The sequence below is a fragment of the Thalassophryne amazonica genome, chromosome 5 (genome assembly GCF_902500255.1).
Source record: "Thalassophryne amazonica chromosome 5, fThaAma1.1, whole genome shotgun sequence".
Lineage (NCBI taxonomy): Eukaryota > Metazoa > Chordata > Actinopteri > Batrachoidiformes > Batrachoididae > Thalassophryne > Thalassophryne amazonica.
In genome coordinates this window covers 76435702-76457948 of record NC_047107.1, presented here as the reverse complement: position 1 = coordinate 76457948, position 22247 = coordinate 76435702, and the positions used below count along the sequence as shown (strand labels likewise).

The 22247-nt window shown below is 40.9% G+C and overlaps 1 protein-coding gene across 1 annotated transcript in view; it reads left to right on the top strand.

Annotated features, from left to right (window-relative positions):
- Positions 1-22247, top strand: part of fbxl17 (F-box and leucine-rich repeat protein 17) — a 762124-nt gene that overhangs the window by 719539 nt on the left and 20338 nt on the right. The window lies entirely within an intron of this gene.

Here is a 22247-nt window from a genome sequence, read left to right as displayed (position 1 = left end):
CAAATCACTGTATTCTGTTTTTATTTACATTTCACACAACGTCCCAACTTCATTAGAATTGGAGTTGTATAATGTTTGCCAGGCATCTCATCTGGTTAGTAATCTCTTGAATGTATGAGCTGTGTCTTATTTTCAAAACACAAAACAAGAAGACACACTCTTATGCTGAGCATCACCTGCCACTAATTTGTACCATGGCATTCAGTTGGCTTATGTCTGTTTCATCACTTTTGTAGCTAAATTAGCAGCTATTCACAGAAGCATTTGTTTTATGTTCTGACACCACATCCTCACGCTCATGGTACACCTGCAGAGTATGACCACTAGGGGTGGGCAGTATCCAATTTTTGATACCTTTACACCATCTCCAGTATGAGGTAATATGCGTCTCTGATATACGTTGAGGCTGAGTGTGAAGCAACTGCGATGAGAATCAGCACCACCAAAACTAAGATCATGGGCCTCTGTTGGAAAATGGTGGATTGTCCCCTCTGGGTCGGGGGAGAGCTACTACGCCAAGTGGAGGAGTTTACATATCTCGGGGTCTTGTTCACGAGTGGGGTAAATTGTAGCGGGAGATCGATAGACGGATTGGGGCGGTGTCTGAAATTTTCTGGACGTGTACTGGACCATCATGGTAAAGAAGGAACTGAGCTGGAAAGCGAGGCTCTCAATTTATCAGTTGATTTAAAGAATAAGATCGTGGATACAAGTGGCAGAAATGAGATTCCTCCGTAGGGTATCTGGGCTTGCACTCCTGGACACGGTGAGAAGCTCAATTATCTGGGAGGGACTCAAAGTAGAGCCTCTGCTTCTTCACATTGAAAGGAGCCAGTTGAGAATGTTTCGGGCATCTAGTGAGGATGCTCCCTGGTCATCTCCCTGAGGAGGTCTTCCAGGTATGTCCAATTGGGAGGAGGCCCTGGAGAACACCCAGGAAACACTGGAAAGATTATATTTCTCAGCTGGCTTGGAAACCCCTTGGAATCCGCCAAGAACAGTTACAGGACTTTGCTGAGAATAGGGAAGTGTGGTATGAGCTACTTGCTCTGCTGCCACTCCAGCCCGGACACAGATAAGCTGCGGAAAATGAATGAATGAATGTATTTATAGTTTCCATGTATGGGAATTTTTCCCCACCCACAGAAAGCCCAGTAAAAGGTGTTAGTTATTTAATGCTGCCAATATTATGTCACAACTGTCTAAGAATCAATTCTGTTTAGCTGTGTGCTGCTTGCAGCACAGGTCAGTTATCCAGAGCTGCACCCATATTTGGCTGTTCAGTAATTGTGATGCCAGGCTACAGTTTAAGCTAAAAATTAAAATACAATGCAGATTGCCTTTTATTGGCGCATGCAGGGAGTGATTTAATTGGAGCAGGATGAGAAATGACCAGAGCGGTGTGTATAATAATCAGCTGAGTGGTTTGCTGTGGATAGGGGAGTGGAGTTTTTGCACTTGTCTGATTGCTGCACTTGATGTAGATTCATACACTTCATCCTAGCCATAGTGCCGTTATTACTTTTATAGTATTTTCAAATACAGTATTTTCAAAATGCTGGACATCAACAAACACTCTTCATGGATTTGTCATAAACAGTGCACATTACACAGCAGTTTTTTGTTAACCCTTTAATGTCCTCACATTTTTCAGTAGAATGGAGCTGACCATTAAAAGGTTATGACACTATTTAAAGGGATACAGTTGCTATTTTTAAAATACTCTGGTATACAATATTACTGTATTGTTGTCCAACCCTAGTGACCATACCCTATTTTTAAAACAAAAACTACCATCATCGTGCAGTTGATCGCAAGTACATTTGGTATTTAAAGAATGTGGACGCTATTTGTTAAAACCACAACTGCATTGGGCAAAACTAGGAGTGACACTTGTGCAGTGCACTCCTTTTGTTGAGTGAAAGATGTGGCCCTTACTTTTTACTCTGCTTGAAGCATTTTTACCATGTAATACTCTTTCATCTCCATGATTTAGCTGATCTCTAACACTGTTAAAATGAACTGCTGTTGTTACTAAATCTACTTTTGTCAGCTGGTCCCAGAAAATGTAGTTGATTAAATGGGAAAAATTATATAAAATGAATTGTTATCCTCGAGTTCAAGTTGTTGCAATTGGCTTTTCCAGTTGAAACAACCAAGGTTTGTGATACCAGCTGACACACCTAGATTTATAGTTTTCATTTCTTTAAGTGAAGTGACTTTAAATCATTACTTATAGTACCATTTGAAATCAGCTCCTTGATCTTTTAAATACTGAGTTGTCCATTAATGATGAGAGGAATAACACACACTTGGCTGTTAGACAGTGTAACAGCCAGTTGTCCAATTACTTGACCCCCTTAAAAACAAAATATGCACACAATTCACTCAACTTGAAAGTAATTAAATTCAAATAAAGAGATATTTCACAATGATTTGTATTGATTTGCTTTTAACTTTTTACTATGACTAGTATACCAAACTATGTCTTGGTTCAAATATTTATATTTGTGGTTTCTTACTGGTGTAACCCAGATTCTGCTGAATCAGTTATGAACTCTGAGAGACTGTTTGAGATGTGACTCTGTCTTCATATGTTTTGTATTTGTGTTGAATTACTGTTTCTCTTTTGGTTGTTCTGTGAACATTTAGAGCCATCGTATTCTGTCGACCTATCACATCAGGGATTTTGATCTTATTTCAGCCTCAGTGGAATGTTTTCTTTAGAAAGAATTTCACAGCTTGTTTGAATGGTCTACATTATCGCCCTTCTTTTAAGTCATCCCTCCTTTTCCCCTTTCACTTCCGTCTGCCACTCGGTCCTTGTCTAGCTTGGCCTTTTCTCCATTGTGCTTTTTCACTTTCCTGCTCTCTTCTTGCTTTTCTTTTCTTTTTGTTTCCAGCAATGTCATTAGAGAGAAAACAAATGGCCAGTCCGGTTTGAGAAACAGAGTGAAGGAAACTCACACAGTCAGCATGAAGCCACACTTGGAAAATAATGACACTCACTGCTACTGGCACCTTTAGGGACAGGCTGTGAGGAAAGTAAGTGCTGTCATTGAAATGGAAGAGATGGCAATGAATAGAAGGTAATACACGGGGCGGCCTCGAGGACAAAAAATAAAAAGTAAAAATTTAACTATTGACAAAACTGAGAGACAATAAAAGTAAAAATTAGTTAAACAAAAGGAACAATAGTGTACGAGTTTGCTATTTCCATCGCAAATGGCTCCAAAAAGTGTTTTGTGTAAGCAGTTTTGAAGTGTGGTCCCATTACATGAAATGAGGTGGAGGGGTGTTTTGGGAACAGGTATGAGTGTTGTATCACCCCCAGATAGAGCAACCAGACAGACCTTGTTAAAAGAACAGACATCACAATCAATATGGTCGTTCCACTGGTGCATCCAGCTGCCGGGGACTACACACAGATAGGCACGGCACAGCAATTTGCAGACATAAACAACGGCCTAATTGTTCAGGGCCTGGAGGTTTGGAGTGAGGAAAACAAAGATGAAGTATTGTGAAGAGTTAAGAGGCATTTTAACTCTCGTTTAGGAAATGAGAGTTTGGGAGTTCAGCAAAACTTTCTTTGATGAGTGTTGTTATTTGGAGCGACGGGGATCCTTAGTATAAAGGCGTTGTGGCTCCTCTAAAATGAAGGGGAATTAGGTAAGCGGTACTCCTTGCACAGCAACGAGTAGAAGACACACCAATTGCCTGGTTCCTATTTTCGAGGCTTTGGTCAGACTTGAATGTTCAAAGTCGAGAAAGTAGTTTGAAAGATCCATTTACCATTTGTGATTTTCAATGTAATCTGGAGACTCATCCCACACAGAAGAGCTATATTGATTGGTGGTCTTAACTGAAGCTGCCTCCTGATCATCCCTTCATCTCGTTTCTAAAGGGCAGGAGCAAGGTACACTGAAATAAAGTAAGAGACTGACAGAGTTCACTGAGTATCTGAAGGGAATCTCAGAATTGCCCTTCAACAAAAATCTGCCAGACACATACAGAAACCCAACCTCAGCAGGCTCAGGCTTCTCTCTGTCTTACCCTCACTGTGCGTTTACACATTTTTCCAACTTTTTCTCTGTTTTTCATTCCTCACTCTCCTTTTCCCCCTCCATTCTTTTCTCAGTGCTCTTAGCAAGGGCAACCAAGGTTGTTTGACTTTTTTTTTTTATTGGTGCTCCCATCTTCTTGTTCATTCAATTAGATCATTCAAGTTGCACCCCGTCTTTCAGCCTTCTTCCTTTACGCCCCGTTCTAGTCCTTTTTCATCTAGTGCTGTTTACCATCACAGCGGAGGTCAGAATAATCTCATGGAGTCATGGGCAGACAGTAGACAAGACACAGTGTGGCCCCGGATGAGTTTTGGCCAGCAAATGATGTTATTCTCTGTATGTTTTCCTTCATCCAGACTTTTGGTTGGACAGCAGGTCTCTCAACTCATTTTTAGTCTGTAGACCTACTGTGCACTGGGGATGAATTAGCTGTTTAATGCTAATGAGAGTGCTGTGTCATTATGAATTTAGTATCCACAGAGGTGTATGAGAATTTTGACCAGAATTGAGCATGCATCTGATTACTGGCTAGTTCTTTAATTGATACAGAACAAAGTAATCATTAAATCAAAGTGTGAGTATGTTCTTATTGTTTGCAGAGGAAAACACTCATCTGAAAAGAAAACAAAACCAGATCTTGCCTACTGCTGTACATTCCCAGTAACAATACCTTACAATACAAGACATTTCATCTGCATTATCCAAATCTGTCCAGCTGCAAATAGGTACCAGTCTTGGCTGGATATGTAACCTACAGTAGACTGGTGTATCGTCCAGACAAATTCATGTACTTAAATCCACTTCACGCTACAGAATCTTGGGAAAAGTACTGGCACCGTTGGTCCTAAGAATTTATCTTCCAAGAACTCAGTTTTGAAAATTAATATATACAGTACTGTGAAAAAGTTTTAAGCATCTTAGAGTTAACACCATATTACGGTGCAAGCAGCATTTTGTTAATAATCACCGGCCTTGAATTACTCCCTGCCTCATTTAGGTCCATGTCTGAGCATGGTTCAAAAAAAAAAATAAATAAATAAAGGACCAGTCTTTTAATCAAGGGAATACAGTACCCACTTTCCTTGAATCGGCGAGTGTCAATGCTGAACTTCAGGCCAACAGGTCAAACAGGGGGGTGGGCAGGGTGTGTGGGGTTTTCTGTGATGGCCTCGGTTCTACTCAGGCAGCAGGATGTGGCGATGGTTTCCAGGCTGGGCAGAGGGCAGCCGATGATCTTTTGGGCAGTGTTAATAACCCTCTGCGCCTCTTTTCTGTCCCTCAGCGATGGAGCCCGCATACCACACAGTGATAGAAGGCCGGCAGCAGCTTCGTGTCCAGGTTGTTCTTCCTGAGTACATGCAGGAAGTGTAGCACTGCTGAGCCTTCTTAACCAGGGTCCTGATATTGGAGGTCCAGGTGTGATCTGTGGAGATGTGGGTGCCCAGAAACCTGAAGATGGTGACAGTTTCCACCCATTCTCCATTCATGAAGAGGGAAGGTGGTCCTGTCTATTCTTCCTGATTTAATTTAATTTAATTTAATTAGCTTATAATGCGCCAAATCACAGCAAAAGCCATCTCAAGGCGCCTCACACGGAGCAATTCAACATAAAATTTAAATACATTAATTAAAAATGAATAAAAATTTCAAATACATAATTAAAAACAGAAGTAAAAGAATAAAACAGATAAAAAATAAAAATTATTCATAAGAAAGACAATAAAAATAGGTTTTCAGTCTTGACTTAAAAATGTCTGCGGACTCCGACTGCCTCACTGTCACAGGAAGACTGTTCCACAGGGTGGGTGCACGATGAGAAAAGGCTCTTTGACCTGCTGATTTCTTCTTCACCCTGGGAATACAGAGAAGTCCCGCATCCTGCGACCGCAAAGCCCGCGCCTGCACGTAAAGTTCCACCAGATCAGCCAAATAAGATGGCGCCAGTCCATGAACAACTTTATAAGTCAATAACAAAACCTTAAAATCTGCTCTCACAGAGACAGGGAGCCAGTGCAAAGATGCCAAAATGGGTGTAATATGTTCAGACCTTCTGCTACGTGTCAGAAGTCTGGCAGCAGCATTCTGAACCAGCTGAAGACCCCTAATGCTGGACTGCGGTAACCCTGAAAATAAAACATTACAATAATCTAATCTAGAAGAAACAAAAGCATGAATCAGGGTCTCAGCATCAGCCATAGACAGGATGGGGCAGATCCTCGCTATATTTCGCAGATGGAGAAAAGCAGTCCTAGTAACATCCCTGATGTGGAGGTCAAAAGACAGCGTGGGATCGAAAATTACCCCAAGGTTCCTCATTTTGTCCATATGATGTTGGACACACGAACCCAGGCAGAGCGCCAGCTGGTCAAACTGATGCCGATGTCTCGCTGGACCAAGAACCATCATTTCAGTCTTATCAAAGTTTAAAAGTAGGAAGTTACTAGACATACAAGTTCTCCCTGATAGTAGACAGTCCTCCAGGGATTTTATGGGAGTGAGATTTCCCGCAGTTATGGGTATGTACAACTGAGTGTCTTCAGCGTAACAATGAAAGGCAATCCGAAAACTCCACAGTATACGCCCAGTGTGGCTGATGTCCATGATGAGTTCTTTTGTCTTATGAACATTCAGGGTCTCATTGTTCTCTGAGCACCAGAGGGACAGTTCATCCACCTCTTCCCTGTACGCTGTCTCATCCACGTCGCAGATGAATCCAACCACTGTGGTATCATCCACATATTTTATGATGTGGTTGGTTGGATGGGTTGGAGAGCAGTTGTAGGTGTACAGGGTCTACAGTAAAGGGCTGAGAATGCAGACTTGAGGGGAACCAGTGCTGAGTGTGAGTGTGGAGGAGTGGAGGGGCCGAGTCTCACAGACTGTGGGCGGCTTGGCAGAAAGTTTTTAATCCAGTTACAGGTGGGGAGGGGGATCTGTAATTTTAGCAGTTTGGTGATGATAATGTCCGGTATGGATGGCATTAAATGTTGAGCTGTAGTCCACGGAGAGCATCCTCACATAGCTCTTTTTGTTCTCCAGGTGGCTCAGCGCTGTGTTGAGAGTGAGGGCAGTGGCGCCCTCCGTAGACCGGTTTGACCTGTAAGCAAACTGATGGGGGTCGAAGGAGGGAGGGAGTCTCTGATGTGCTGGGAGTTGATCACTCCAGGGACTTCATGATTATAAACATCAAGACAATGGGTCTGTAATCATTCAGGCTATCTATGGCACGTTTTTTGGGGTTGGGGACCATGGTGGAGGCCTTCAGGCATGTGGTAGTGGTCCATAATAATAATAATAATAAAAATAATAATAATGATAATGATAATTTATTTGAAAGTGTACTGGCCAGTAGAATACCACAAAAAACATAGTTGCAAATGATCATGAAATGTTAAAATGATTGTAAATCCCAACTACTCATACTTTAAGTTGTGCTTTTCTTAATAATTTTTGAAGTCCTGCGACTTGTACTCTGGTGCGACTTCTATACTGAAAATGCACATGTAAATATAACACAGTTTTCATATTGATTATCATTATTAAAGTTGAAATTCATCACACGTTATTTCTTTATGAATATTTATCATGTCTTCATAATTGTTAATGCTTTTATGATGCATTAAGTGTGCCTAAAACATTTGCACAGTACTTTTTTGTTGTCATGATGTAATTTTGTGCAGTGGCCAAGTGATTAGTGCACTTGGTTTCAGTGCAGAAGGTTACCGGTTCAAACCCCACTCCTGCCATATTTCTCCATGTAATGTGGAGTTGTGTCAGGAAGGGCATTTAGCATAAAACGTGCCAATTCAACATGCAGAGCCACCTCGGTTTTGCTGTGGTGACACTGAGAACAAACAAGGGAGCAGCCGAAGGGACTTACTATTACTTATAATTAACTCGTAATAATTAACTCAGAAGTGATCATGCCAAGTGGTGTCTAACTTTTTAATTTCCAGATGAGATCACAGGTTAGTCTGTCTTGTTATAAGATTGACTCCTTGTTTTATTTTCTCTTGTATGCCAAACTCTCCTCTCCTAATATTAAGAGTGAATTAAGTATCATGATAGTGTTTGAAAAGGCCAAGTTGGCCTTGTTCTTTATTTGTTCTGAGGAATAAGCAAGTCATATAAGCCCAACTTGAACACAGTAGCTTTGTTGTGATTATCTTAAAGGAATTCAGCTTCTGCCCAACTCTTTTAATCTGCTTTGGATTCTGTTCCTATAGCTTGTAGAGGTTAGTGTCTGTGTGTGCGTATGCACATACACACAAAGTGCATTTTGTCATTTGCTGAGGACGAAAAAAACCCCATTTAGTTTACCAATGTTCAACACTTCTTTTGCCTTGTTTTACTCCCACTGACCTCGCACACTGTAAATAATTTGACCAATGTTTACTCAAAAAAATTGTGTCAACAAAGTGACACATAATATAATTGAATAAATTTTAAGTTCTGCAATTTTGATTAAAAACTATTGAACACATTAGGGATGTGAATCTTACAACAACTCACGATTCAATTCGATTCTGATTCTTGGGGTGACGATTCGATTCAGAATCGATTTTCGATTGAAAGAGCTCTGAGAAATAGTTATATTCCTTAAAAAATGTTTATGTTTAAGAAAATGCAGCTTTAGAAGGTTAATCAAGTGATTCTGAAGATGTAAATTTACTTATCTGCGTTGCTCGGTCAGAGTTGGCTGGCAGTTTAGCGAAGTGATGGAGTGTGCACTGGTCAGTCGTCGGCACAGACCGCTGCTCTGCTTCTTTTAGCTCCGGGTGATGGCGTCGAATGTGGACTTGTGGATTTGAAGTGTTTCTGGAGAACTTGACTTTCATTTTGCAGATTTTGCACACTGCATAAGTCATGTCAAACTCCTTCTTACGCAGCAAATAATAAAATCCAAAATGCGCTCAAACATTTGCCTTCAGCAAAGACGGTGCTGGCTGAATTAGCTCTTCGTCCGGCATCATAGCTGCAGCTCACGAATGTTTGAAGCACGCCGGACCCTCCCCTAGTGGGGACGCTGCAGTACGGAGGCCGTTGCCTGTACAAACAGTACACGCAGCGAGTAAGCAAGAAAATGTTTAAAAAAAAAATTGCTTTTTAAAAATCGATTCTTGGATATTTTGGATCGATTCAGAATCTTAATAAATAAGAATCGCGATTCAGACATGAATCGATTTTTTTCCGGCACCCCTAGGACTCATTAACTAAACCTAAACAAAAATATTTACACGTTAATAAAAGCAATAGTTGAAATATGTTGGATTTAGTAACAGCACACCAAATGATGAGTTTTATCGGCAAAAAATATTTAGTAAATCCTAGTCAATTTCACAAGGAAAGTTGATTTGTATTTACTAAGGCCGGGTTCACACAGCAGGAAAATTAGGACGATATCAGACCCGATCTTCCCCTTCCAACAATCTTAAGGACGCCCCGACAATCGTGATGACACTAAAGATAATCTTAACAGATATTCCTCCCATGTGTGGTGTGTTAAGACCGCTCTGATCTGCTTGGAAGGACGTCAGGAGTGCTCCGATCTCAAATCAGGGATATTCAACATGTTGGATTTTTTTTCCTCTCACTCTGAGCATTAGCAGGAGCACACACACACACACACACAGAGCAAGCTTTGCAGCACACATCTACAAAATCACTCTCTCAAAGTAAAAAAAAAAAAAGATATCTAGCCACAAAACACAAAAGGGGGTAAAATCTTGAACATGCTAGACTCACCGTCGTGTTATGGATTAATTTCCAAATGTAAACTCCATGCGAACAAGATTCAGACGGCTTTCGGTGATGATCCTATAGGCATCACACAGATTAAGGAGTGGTACAACCGGTTTAAATACGGCTGCACAACGGTGGAGAGCGAGCCACGCTCCGGTCGGCCATCAACATGCTGAAATGACCAGATCATTTCCAAAGTGAACACTGTGGTGATGCGGGACCGTCATGTGACTATCCGAGAAATTGCGGAAGAGGTGGACATCAGCACTTTTTCGGCACATTCCATTGTGACAGAAGATTTGGCCATGAAAAGAGTGGCGGTGAAATTCATGCCGAAGCCTTGGGCACGAAGCTGCTGACGGCAGAGCAAAAGCACCTTCGTGTTGAAGTCTCACAGGACATGCTGTGACATGCCCACCTCTTCCACAATTTCTTGGATAGTCACACGACTGAAAAGTCACCGAAAGCCGTCTGAATCATCCGAATGGTTTCCACCTGGCTGTCGCCCAGTTTCCTGCAAAATTTGATGCGGCGTTGCTCCATTTGTTCCGTCTTTTTCCTTGAAATGAAAATCCGCCAAGCCCACTACACATGTCCTCACACAAAGGCTGCTTACCAGCAAATGACGCAATCGACAGGCGTGAAAAAATTCACGCATGCACACGAAGGTTCAAGGTTGGCTCATGCAAGCACACGTGATTCAAATCCATCAGGTTTTTGCAAAAAATAAAAAGGTCCAATACTTTTCTAACAGACCTCGTATAATTAGTAAATATAAATCAATTTCACCTAGATTATCAGTAAATATGAATCAGTTTCCCCCATATATTTAGTAAATTTAAATTATTTTTCCTCAGATACTTATTAAATACAAATCAACTTTCCTTGTGAAATTGACTAGAATTTATTAAATATTTTTTGCCGATGAAATTCATCATTTGGTGTGTTGTTACTACAACCAACACATTTCAACTGTTGCTTTTATTAACGTGTACTTAATTTTTCTTGTTTAGGTTTAGTTAATGTATTCGGTACAATGGTCCCTCGTTTATCTCGGCAGTTACGTTCTAAAAATAGCCCGCAATAGGCGAAATCCGCAAAGTAGACAGCGTTATTTTTTACAATTATTATAGACGTTTTAAGGCTGTAAAACCCCTCACTACACACTTTATACACTTTCTCAAACAGGCATGAGCATTTTCTCACTTTTCTCTCGTGTGTAAACACTCTCAAAGTTCAAACCTTAGTAGAAAAATAAGACCAACCTGTTTTCAGGCCTAAACATTTGTTTGAGAAATAAAAATAGAACGTTTTCCTATGAATAATTATGATGGCTTTTAGAACTAACGAATTTAATTTTAACGATCAACCTACGAGTTTGGACACATAAGAAATTATTAATAGTGACTGACCAGTATTTCACACTTACTCTGATTGCGCCTCTGCGTCCTGGCGCCGCTCCGCTGTTGCGTCTTTTTCCACTGAGTCACACCTCGCTGCAGGTGTCTTTTTCCGAGTGAAAAACACAGTTATGGGTAGTTGTTGGCGCTCTTTTTTCTTCTGGGTGAGAAGATTCTTATAAACAGACACGCAGAACACAATGCACGTACTCTCTCTTCGCGGTGCCGCGACCGGCCTGCTTGGTGAGGACGCAGAACACAATATGCTGTAAAAAAAGCATGTCAAATTGGACTAAAAAAATCCGCGAACTGCGAGGCCGTGAAAGGTGAACCGCGTTACAGCGAGGGACCACTGTACTGTTTAATCAAAATTGTAGACCTTAAAAAATTATTTAATTATATTATGTGTCATGTTGTTGCCACAATTTTTTTGAGTAAACATTGGTCAAAATTTTTAGTGTACAGTTCTTTCCAAATGTATTTGGATGGCAAGGCCAATTCATTTTTTCTGAACACTGAATGCATTTGGATTTGAGAAGAATGTTTAGAATGTCAGCTTTTGTCTCTTGGTATTTACAGTACATGTTAAAGCTGTACGGCTCTTGACATTTTACAAAACTGCCAAAATTTAGTTTCTTCCTAAATCCAAGCACTACAATGCATTACATGTTGCAAAGGTCCAGTTCATTGTAATGAAGGGTTTATATTTATCTGGTGGCGATTCCATGGTGCATATTGTTTTTTCCTTGGTCGCCATTGTGCAGACAAACTGCAGGAAGAAGGGCGTGTGCGCATGCATGAGCTTTTGAGCGTGCCTCTGACCTACTTCTGGTCATTTTGGCTGCAAAGATCAGCTGATCACCACAACTCACATGATCTCAGTCATTTCAGGTCAAACTAGCATTGTACTGTCAACAAAACAAAACGATGGATCTAGGGGTAAGTTTAATATGAACTATGAATCTTTATCCGTGACAATTTTCTACCTTTACTGTTACAAATTTCCAATTTTTTTTCATCAACAACAGACAACAGCATTTGTGTTTTTGTTTACAATTGTATGCTGTCGCAATTTGGCAACAAAAAGCTTTTGTCACACATTGTCCTGATCGGCCACGCAAGAGAGCTGCTCCACCCTCTCCACATCCATCCTCTCCCAAGCCTTTGACCAGTGTTCTCTAATCACCTGTTTATCAGCTGCCTTCTTTGCTTTCTCTCTTCCTCAACTTTGCATCTTTTTCTTGCGCTTTGGGTCACTTTAGCCAATCTACTACATCTCCTTCATGTCTGTCATTTGTGAGATCAGTTTAAGTTTCCTTCCTAGCATCCTTGTGCAGCTGGGGTGAAGCCACATGATCTATGACATCACTACCAAATGTAGATCATGGCCTCTGATCGCTTGAATTTTGACCCACGTGGGTTGAAATTCTAAATTGTTTCCAGACAGTGCAAATTTTGATCATGTTATCAATATTATGAATCCCTTATTTAAATGCTAATGGCCCAGTCACACGGCACACGACGATTCCTGAACGAAGGAAAAAGTAAAAAAGTCACTATTCATTGAGAAAAGGTGGATGAAAGAACTTTTATCCCTGAACAGTCTGCGAAGCAAGAGCGCAAAAGGGACAAAAGAGGAACTTAACAAAACCGAAGCTCACGATCTTGATGCTTTACGAAACATGCCTGGAGCCACAGCTGGAACAGTGTGTGTCTGCATCTCTGAGTTCCAGGACTCGGCGCTGGGACGGAGCTCATAGCACCTGAGTCCTGGAGAAACTGCAAACAGAATCTGTGGAGATCTGTGTGCACGTCGGTGGACCACCTGCTCTGGTTCCTCGTCCAGAACAAAAGAGGGATCATCTCCATCATCATCAGAACCCACACTGTCTGTCAACATGCTGCGCGCTCCGTCTTCCTCCAATTAAAAAAATAAAAGTGTGCCGTGGTCACTGCTCTATCACTGTATTATGTTCTAAGCCATATATATTGATGTATAATAGAAAACTGTCAAAAGGGAGAATAAATATAAATATAAGTGTAAAGATGATTGACTATATCAGAGCAGTAAATTAATCAGTGCGTGTGAACACGTGCATTGACTCACATGTGGTTATTCCACCAGCTGATCACTGATCCACAACGTGAATTCTGTCTTCCAGAACAGCTCTTTATATCATCATTTTGATTCATCTACCTGTTGCCACATGTACAGAAGGACTGGATTTTCATTCCTACACTCAGATTGTTATATTTAATAAAAAAAATAAGCGCACGCAGGAGCTCCTGCTGCCGCTGATGCTGCATTCAAGTACCGCCGGAATTACACAACTTTTTTGTTGTTTTCAAATTCAACAGTTGCTTGTGGCAAAATAATTAATTATATCCACACAAAAGGTTACTTCTGGCCTATGTGCCTGAGCCCATTGAAGCTGCCCCCCCCCCCACACACACATAAAAAAAATCCAAGCAAGCAGGCTGAGTTTGCCCTGTAATTTCCGACAGTACATGAAGCAGCAGCAGCCTCAGCGCTAACAAACCGGCTTCTGTACTGTGTGAAAACACTCAGCTGCTCCAACGAAGTCAAATTAACAATAACGTTACAAAAACTAACAAACAAAAAAAACGTCAAGAACGACAGCAAAACGAGACATAGACGAATTGAGGTTTCGTTGCCCTTCGTTCAAATTTTTCAACAGTTTAAAATCCTGACGTAGCGCCAGCTGCAGGAATGAAGCTGCGCGAAGGTTAAACGATGCTAACAACAGTCAACAAAGTCAAGATTTCTTGTTTCGTTAGGGCTTCGTCACCCTTCGTTAAGTGCCGTGTGCCTGGGCCTTTAGGAACAAAATTATAGTGCTGCCAGAAAAAAAAAAATCTTTTTGTGACTTTAATCATAAAATTTCCAAATAATAATAATAATAGACGCATAACCAGACTTGACATTTAGTTTCTGTTGTGAAAGTGTAGGAAACACGGACCCACAACAGGGGGCGCAAATGAACGGACAATGGAGGAATCAAATAACACTGTTTTACTGTTGTGAAAACAGGCACAACAACACAGCCGATTACAATATTGAGACTGAGTCCAATAACAACGGTGTCGTGTGGGCAGGCTCGACGATAGGAGACGTCTGTCCAAGTCGAACCGGAACCAACCCGATTTCCTCTGCCACCGAACCCCGGGAATACTGGAGCCGCCAAGTCCCGAATCCCCAGGTGGCCACTGCCTCCGCTCGTCGGATCCGGTACTGCTGGCAAGGAACAAAAACAGTCAGGTGTGGATGCGGCTGCACCCAGTAACACGGAGGGTGGAGAGTCCACCTCCACCTCTCGTTAACAATGATACAGGAGTGTAGGAAGGTGAGTACTTATCCAAAAGTTGTTCAGTAGTCAGCTGTCCTACAAATGCTCCACAAGAAAAACAACAATGGTTAGTTATATGTATGGGCAGAGATTGTTACCTCTTTGGTCAGGCGATATCTCGGCAAATGAGGTGGAGATGCCGTCCTGCTGATATACCTCCGTATTGATTGGGATCAGCTGTCTCCAGTGATGGATGACAGCTGTCGTCCTGGCTGCTCCCGTAAGGCGGCAGCGCCCTCCGGTGCCTGGAGCCCGCACTCCAGGCAGGGCGCCCTCTAGTGGTGGTGGGCCAGCAGTACCTCCTCTTCAGCGGCCCACACAACAGTTTCTCTCTCTCTTTTTTAGTCTAAATGCAAAAGTAACTTAAAGCATCTTATTTCCTTTTTTGGTGAAATGCTTATACTGTACATTAATATAATGCATCATTTTTATTTGATAGAAGTATCAGTTTGAGCTATGGCGTGGCAGCTTTTGACTTTTGTAGCACTTAAAGTGCAGCCTGAAATGAAAAATGAAAGGTTGAGGACCAATGGCAGCCAACATGTCGACTGTAATTCTTCTTAGTTGACTGTGCCACCACAGCACTATTTATTTCCATTAGCTGGCAGGTGGGTGTGAGAATGCATAGTGTGTCGCTGTAGTTACTATTTTGAGATGGACAAATAAATGGTGGAAAGCCTGCTGACTTATGAAACCTTTTCCTCCAGTCTGGGTTGAAATACGAGGGCTTGCGCAGAAAGAGGAATTGGGCTGAGCCCCGTGTTCATTCCCTTAGTTGCCTTTGTCATGCATGATGGAGTGTAGGGGTTTACAAACCTGGCCTGCAGAACCTCATTCTCTGACCCTGTTCAGCTGAGCGGCGTGCATGTGGACGCTGACACCCTGCTTCTCAGTTTTGCTGCTGTCTGATATTGTGCAGGGATGAGAGCTTGTGAGTGGGACCAGGCCTCAGCTCTTGCTAACAGTACCTGACCTGGTTTTTAAAAGCACATTCGGGGCCATGCACTGTAGATGTTTATGACGTTTGCTTAGTTTTCTGAGGTAAAAATCAAAATGTTTCAACTCATGTCATCTTTAGAGATGAACAATCTCTTTTTTTTCTCCCAGACTGCATGCATTCATTCATTTAGCAAAGCAGGAGCCTTTAGAATATGTTTATGGTGACTATATTATTGAAATCCATTATTTTCTCCCTCCTCTATCCATTGATCCCTTTCTTCTTTTTCTCCTTATCAGAATGGAGAACTATCTTTCAATTGTCCAGACACTCATTTGGAAACTTTACTACGTGGGATTTTCCTGACCAACATAAAGAAAGCTATAAATCTGACCTGTTTAAATCCTGTCTTAAAGCAGCCTTTTTGCTAAGACCTGACACTGCACTGCATTCTTCTGCTGCTTAAACAGGCTTTTTAATCATTTACCACAAATATATTTATGAGTTGGCTGATACACACTCTGCATGGGAGTCGACAGGGAGCTCTGGTAACAGGGGTATCTGTCGCTCGACTATCAATGGCTGCCACAGAAAATGGCAACAAGGTAAATAACAGAAATAACGTAGTAACAAAGGAAAAGAGGCACCACCTCTAAACAAAATCAAAGTTTATTTTGGCACCAGATTTTGAATTTGTTTTTCTGACAAAATGTTTTGAGATCATTATTACAGTTTAATCATGTAATTATTGGTAGTATTAGTCTAGTTTTAGTTCATTAAAACTCAAGTTACTCTAGTTTTACCTCGAAATGCAGTCACAAGATTAGTAAATGAAATGTGGTCTGTTTTTTACTGAAAGGCTCACATATCCAGGTGTACTAGTTTCTTTCTTTTCTGCATGATTTATGGTACAATTAAAATTTAAAAGTAAACTGTCATTGACATGCCAACATTGGGAGTATTAGCTTGACAGATCATTTTTTCTTCCTTAACTTTGACATTGTTTGCTGTGTCTTCAATGAAAAATAATGCTAGCACTGTACTCAGCTGTCATCCCTAACAGCATCCCTGCAGTGTTAACTCTTCTTCTCTTTGCCCTGTATGCATACAGCACTGTGCAAAATATTTTTTCACACATTTGCCTTAAACTTTTTAAAGTTTATGGCAAATTTAACTTTTAAAACATGTAAACTGCATGATCATGGGTTTTTATTAATGAGTTTTTCCATTTGAGTAATGTTGCATTAAATATAAAAAGCAAACTCTTTCTGTCTCTCGCTATATATATATATATATATAGATCGATAGATATACACAGGCACACATACAGATGAAGACAGTATTATTAGCCCCTAAGAAATTTAACATTTTCTTTTCCTTGTATTTGCCTTTGAAAGAAGCTTTGCCACCTTCTTGACCAAAGTTCTCCTGAAAATGAAAGAGAAACAAGACAAATACAGCAAAATGGAAGATAGTGGTTGCAAAAACAAAATTGCCAGTTGTATGGAATTAATTCATTAATTACTCCCAGTAAGTGAATTAATTCAGTACAAAATAGATGAATTTGACCAAAAAACAGGTACTTTGTTGAGATTTGACCAAAAAACAGGTACTTTGTTCAGATTGCGTTGCATAGCAAAAAGTCGGTTTTCAGCTTTACTATTATTTTCTTTCTGTGCAAATATATTCCTCTGCAAAATTATACTAATTATTGTGAGATAATTAGTATAATTTTGCTCTGTTTTTCTTTTTTCTTCCAGAATTGAGCTTTTCAAGTAATCTGGTACAGTCTGTTCCATTGTCGTGCACCCCTTTTTTATGCCGTATGCTCTCTCTCTGTCTGTGTGTGTGTGTGTGTGTGTGTGTGTGTGTGTGTGTGTGTGTGTGTGTGTGTGTGTGTGTGTGTGTGTGTGTGTGTGTGTGTGTGTGTGTGTGTGTGTGTGTATTTGTTTCTGTTTCTACAGGCACTATCATTAAAAGTCAGCATATTTCTTTTTTTAAATTTTCAATCAGTTTTTGCAGGGAATTAAAAAAAAAATACACCTAACAAGATGAAACATCCAGTGAAACTTATTTCTTTCTTTATTTTCTTTGTACGTACAGTTCCTCATTATCCACATTTTGTTTTAGGGGTCGTTGATGCTGCATACAGCGCAGTCACCAGCAGGTTTAACATACACCAGAGAAGCAGAGGCCCTTTTATCTTTCTCCTTCTTTAACACACTCTTTATTTCATTTCTTTCCTTTGACTGAAGGAGTTCTCACCATGTCGCTTGGATATGATATGCCTCCTCATGTTTGTGTGGCTGATTAGCAGTTTATGACGCTGTTGTTTTGTCACTAAGAAAGGAAACTGCTGCTACACTTGTTGCTTTTACATGTCTCACTGCAGTCGTCGCTTTGAGAAAAACTCAGTATTTCTGATATGTTTTAAGTGCTGATTGAGTGCATGTGTATCAAAAGATCAATCTCAGAAACTAGGTTCCTGTTTAAAATGAAGGAAAGCACATTTGTGCACTTGGAAGAGGGCAGGGTTCACATCAGGAACTGTCACATGTAAAGTAGAAGACCATTTGAATGTGCACATAGACACACACTCTTCATTCTCACTGTTCTGCATGTTGAAATAGGTGTTTTTTTTTCCCTTTTTTGAACAGCATAGCAGACATTACATCTTTCTATTTTCTTCAAATCCCTCTCTTGCTCTCCTGTAAACCCTGACAGCAGCACATTACCCGTCAGCATGCATTACACCGCACTTAGATCTACAGGACAACATCTTTGAAGTTAAAATGGGGGAAAATGTCATAAGTATAGACCTCGCTCCAGATAACTGTGGCACTGCTCCCAGACGCTTCTCGAAGATTAGAATCATCAGTGAGTAGAGATCTGCTCTATCATATGGCTCTCCTACAAACTTGGCTTCATATTTGAGGATAGTACAGTACAGTACACTGAACTGGATTAGGACAGTGGCCCCAAAAAAATAAATAATCCTTCCTGCCAGAATCACATGGCTGTTTCAGTTTTACTAGCCAACTGCCACAGCACCTTATAGTGGCATTTTCAACTAGAAAGACACTCATCACAATCCATTCCTCAGCCAAAGACAAAATCACCCCGTCTTGCAGTGATTTTAAAAACATCTTCAAGTTTTCATGGTTTGTCCTTTGGTAAAGTGCCACACTGCCTCCAACAATAGTAAAGCTGAGGTTCTCTCAATGGCCCAAAATCCACCTTATCCAAAACCAACAGCTTTTCTCTCAATATTAATTATTCCACCGTCTCACCATCCACCCAGGTTAAGAGTCTGGATGTCATCCTTGACAGCACACTATCCTTTCAATCCTACATCAATAACATTACTAGGTCTGCCTCCTTCCACCTACGAAATATTAATCGTCTCTGCCCTTCCTGTAACCTCCAACCTGCTGCCATCCTTGTTCAGTCTCTTGACCTCCAATCTGGATGATTGTAATTCTCTCCTCTTTGGTCTCCCTCACAAATCCCTCCATAATTCATTGATTCAATTGGTAACATCTAAATGAATAATATAAGTAATATATATATATATATATATATATATATATATATATATATATATATATATATATATGCTACGAATTGAAACAACTTTTTAAGTCAGTTCTTTTTTCAGTGTGATAACTCAGACCGCCTCCATCCACCATATCACTCCTGTTCTCCAACAGCTCCACTGGCTTCCAGTTCAGTTTCATAGTCAATTCAAAATCCTCCTGTTACCATTCAAGGCCACTCACAACCTTGCCCCTCCCATACCTGTCCGACCTCCTCCATGTTCCCACTCCCTCCTGCTCCCTTAGATTTTCTTTCTCCATACACCTGTCTGTCCCCTCTGCCCATCTCACTACCATGGGGAGCATTTAGCTGCTCTGCTCCCCGTCTCTCAAATTCTTTACCATCCCAACTCAGAAACATCGATTTACTCCCCCATTTCAAATGACAACTCAAAACACATCTGTTTATGACTGCTTATTCCATCTGATGCCTATTGCTCTGTCTATTTAAGAAATTTTCTTCTTGTTTCTTTTTAATCAATTTTGTGTATTACTGCACGGTATCCCTGAGTGGCGAGAAAGGTGCCTTTAAATAAAATGTATTATTATTTGTCCATGTTTCAAACAATTTTGTCTGAATATAAATGGCAGCTACAGTGAGATCCATAAGTTACTCAATTTTTGTAGCTTTGAGGTTGGTTTGCATTTTTAAGGGTGTGTATACGTGTATATATATATATATATATATATATATATATATATATATATATATATATATATATATATATATATATATATATTCAGATCAGGGAGACAGACACCCTCTCTACTTTTAAGATTAGGCTTAAAACTTTCCTTTTTGCTAAAGCTTATAGTTAGGGCTGGATCAGGTGACCCTGAACCATCCCTTAGTTATGCTGCTATAGACGTAGACTGCTGGGGGGTTCCCATGATGCACTGTTTCTTTCTCTTTTTGCTCTGTATGCACCACTCTGCATTTAATCATTAGTGATCGATCTCTGCTCCCCTCCACAGCATATCTTTTTCCTGGTTCTCTCCCTCAGCCCCAACCAGTCCCAGCAGAAGACTGCCCCTCCCTGAGCCTGGTTCTGCTGGAGGTTTCTTCCTGTTAAAAGGGAGTTTTTCCTTCCCACTGTAGCCAAGTGCTTGCTCACAGGGGGTCGTTTTGACCGTTGGGGTTTTACATCATTATTGTATGGCCTTGCCTTGCAATGTGGGGCGCCTTGGGGCAGCTGTTTGTTGTGATTTGGCGCTATATAAAAAAAAATTGATTGATTGATTGATAGATATATATATATATATATATATATATATATATATATATATATATATACGAGGTCTCTTAGATAATAAACCGACCCTTTTATTTTTTTTTAACTATATGGATTTGAATGACATGCGATTACACCAATCATGCTTGAACCCTCGTGCGCATGCGTGAGTTTTTTCACGCGTGTCGGTGACGTCATTTCCCTGTGGGCAGGCCTTGAGTGAGATGTGGTCCCGCCCTCTCGGCTGAATCCTTTGTTTCACACGCTGCTCGAGACGGCGCGCGTTGCTTTATCAAAATTTTTCTGGACCTGTGAGGAATATCCAAGTGGACACTATTCGAGAAATTAAGCTGGTTTTCTGTGAAAAGTTTAACGGCTGATGAGAGATTATGGGGTGTTTCTGTCGGTGTAAGGACTTCCCACGGAGCGGGACGTCCTGCAGCGCTTCCAGGCGCTGTCGTCGGCCTGTTTCGAGCTGAAAACATCCTAATTTAAGGCTTAATTCACCCAGGACATTGTGAGAGAACAGAGAAGATTCAGAAGAGGCCGGCATGAGGAATTTATGCGGACATTCCACTGTTTAAGGACATTTTTTTAATGAAAGACGTACGCGCAAATTCGCCGAGTCGTTTCCGTGACGACTCGGCAAATCTGTGTGCGCCGCGACAGGAAAAACACCTCCGTGTTGAAAACCATTTGTAGAATTCAGGCGGCTTTTAATGGCTTTCAACAAGTGAGTAACTGAGAAATTGTTTAACAGCTTGGGCATGTTCCAACTTGCCCGTTAAGATTTCCAATGGAGGTGTTTTTCCTGCCGCGACCCCCGCGGTCGGGTCCAGCCCGACATGCGACTCTGCCCGCACGTTCTTTCATTACAAAATGACCGTTAACAATGGAATGGCCGAATAAACTCCTCATGCCGACTTCTTCTGAAAGTTCTCTGTTCTCTGACGACTTACTGCGTCAACAGAGCCTGAAATGTGGAAGTTTTCAACTTGAAACGGCGAGACGACGCCGCCTTGGAGTGCAGATCGCCGTCAGGCGCTGTGGGCCGTCCTTAAAGCGACACTACCAGACCAAAATCTCTCATCAGCCGTTAAAATTTTTACCGAAAACCAGCTGAATTTATTGAATGGTGTCCACTCAGTTGTGCCTTACAGTTTTGAAAAAATTTTTATCAAACAAAGCAACAGTCTCTGAGCCATTCCTAAACAATGAAAAAAATCGACGAGCGGGTGGACGACTCCTCACTCAAAGACTGCCCACAGGCGAATGACGTAACCGACAGGCGTGAAAAAACTCTCGCATGCCCACGAGGGTTCAAGCATGTCTGATGTAATCACACGTGATTCAAATCCATATGGTTTTTAAAAAAAATAATAAGGTCGGATACTTTTCTAATAGACCTCGTATATATATATATATATATATATATACACGTATACACACCCTTAAAAATGCAAACCAACCTCAAAGCTACAAAAATTGAGTAACTTATGGATCTCACTGTAGCTGCCATTTATAATCAGACAAAATTGTTTGAAACATGGACAAATAATAATACATTTTATTTAAAGGCACCTTTCTCGCCACTCAGGGATACCGTGCAGTAATACACAAAATTGATATATATATATATACACGTATATGCCAAATTGCATCATTATGAGTAATATAAGCTTACTGCATCATATAGCATCACTGAGTTCTCTGTTTAGATATCAGTGTTTAATGCAGGGTTCAGACACATTTTTTGGGGGGTGGGGGGGGGGTGGCGTTTGGCATAATAATATTTAAAAGATAATTCTTTCAAATTTTTCACCTCTGTCCCTTTAGACCAGTAGCTCCCAACCCTGGTCCCCAAGGACCTCTAACAGGCACAATTTCTATCTCTCCCTGCCCTACCAA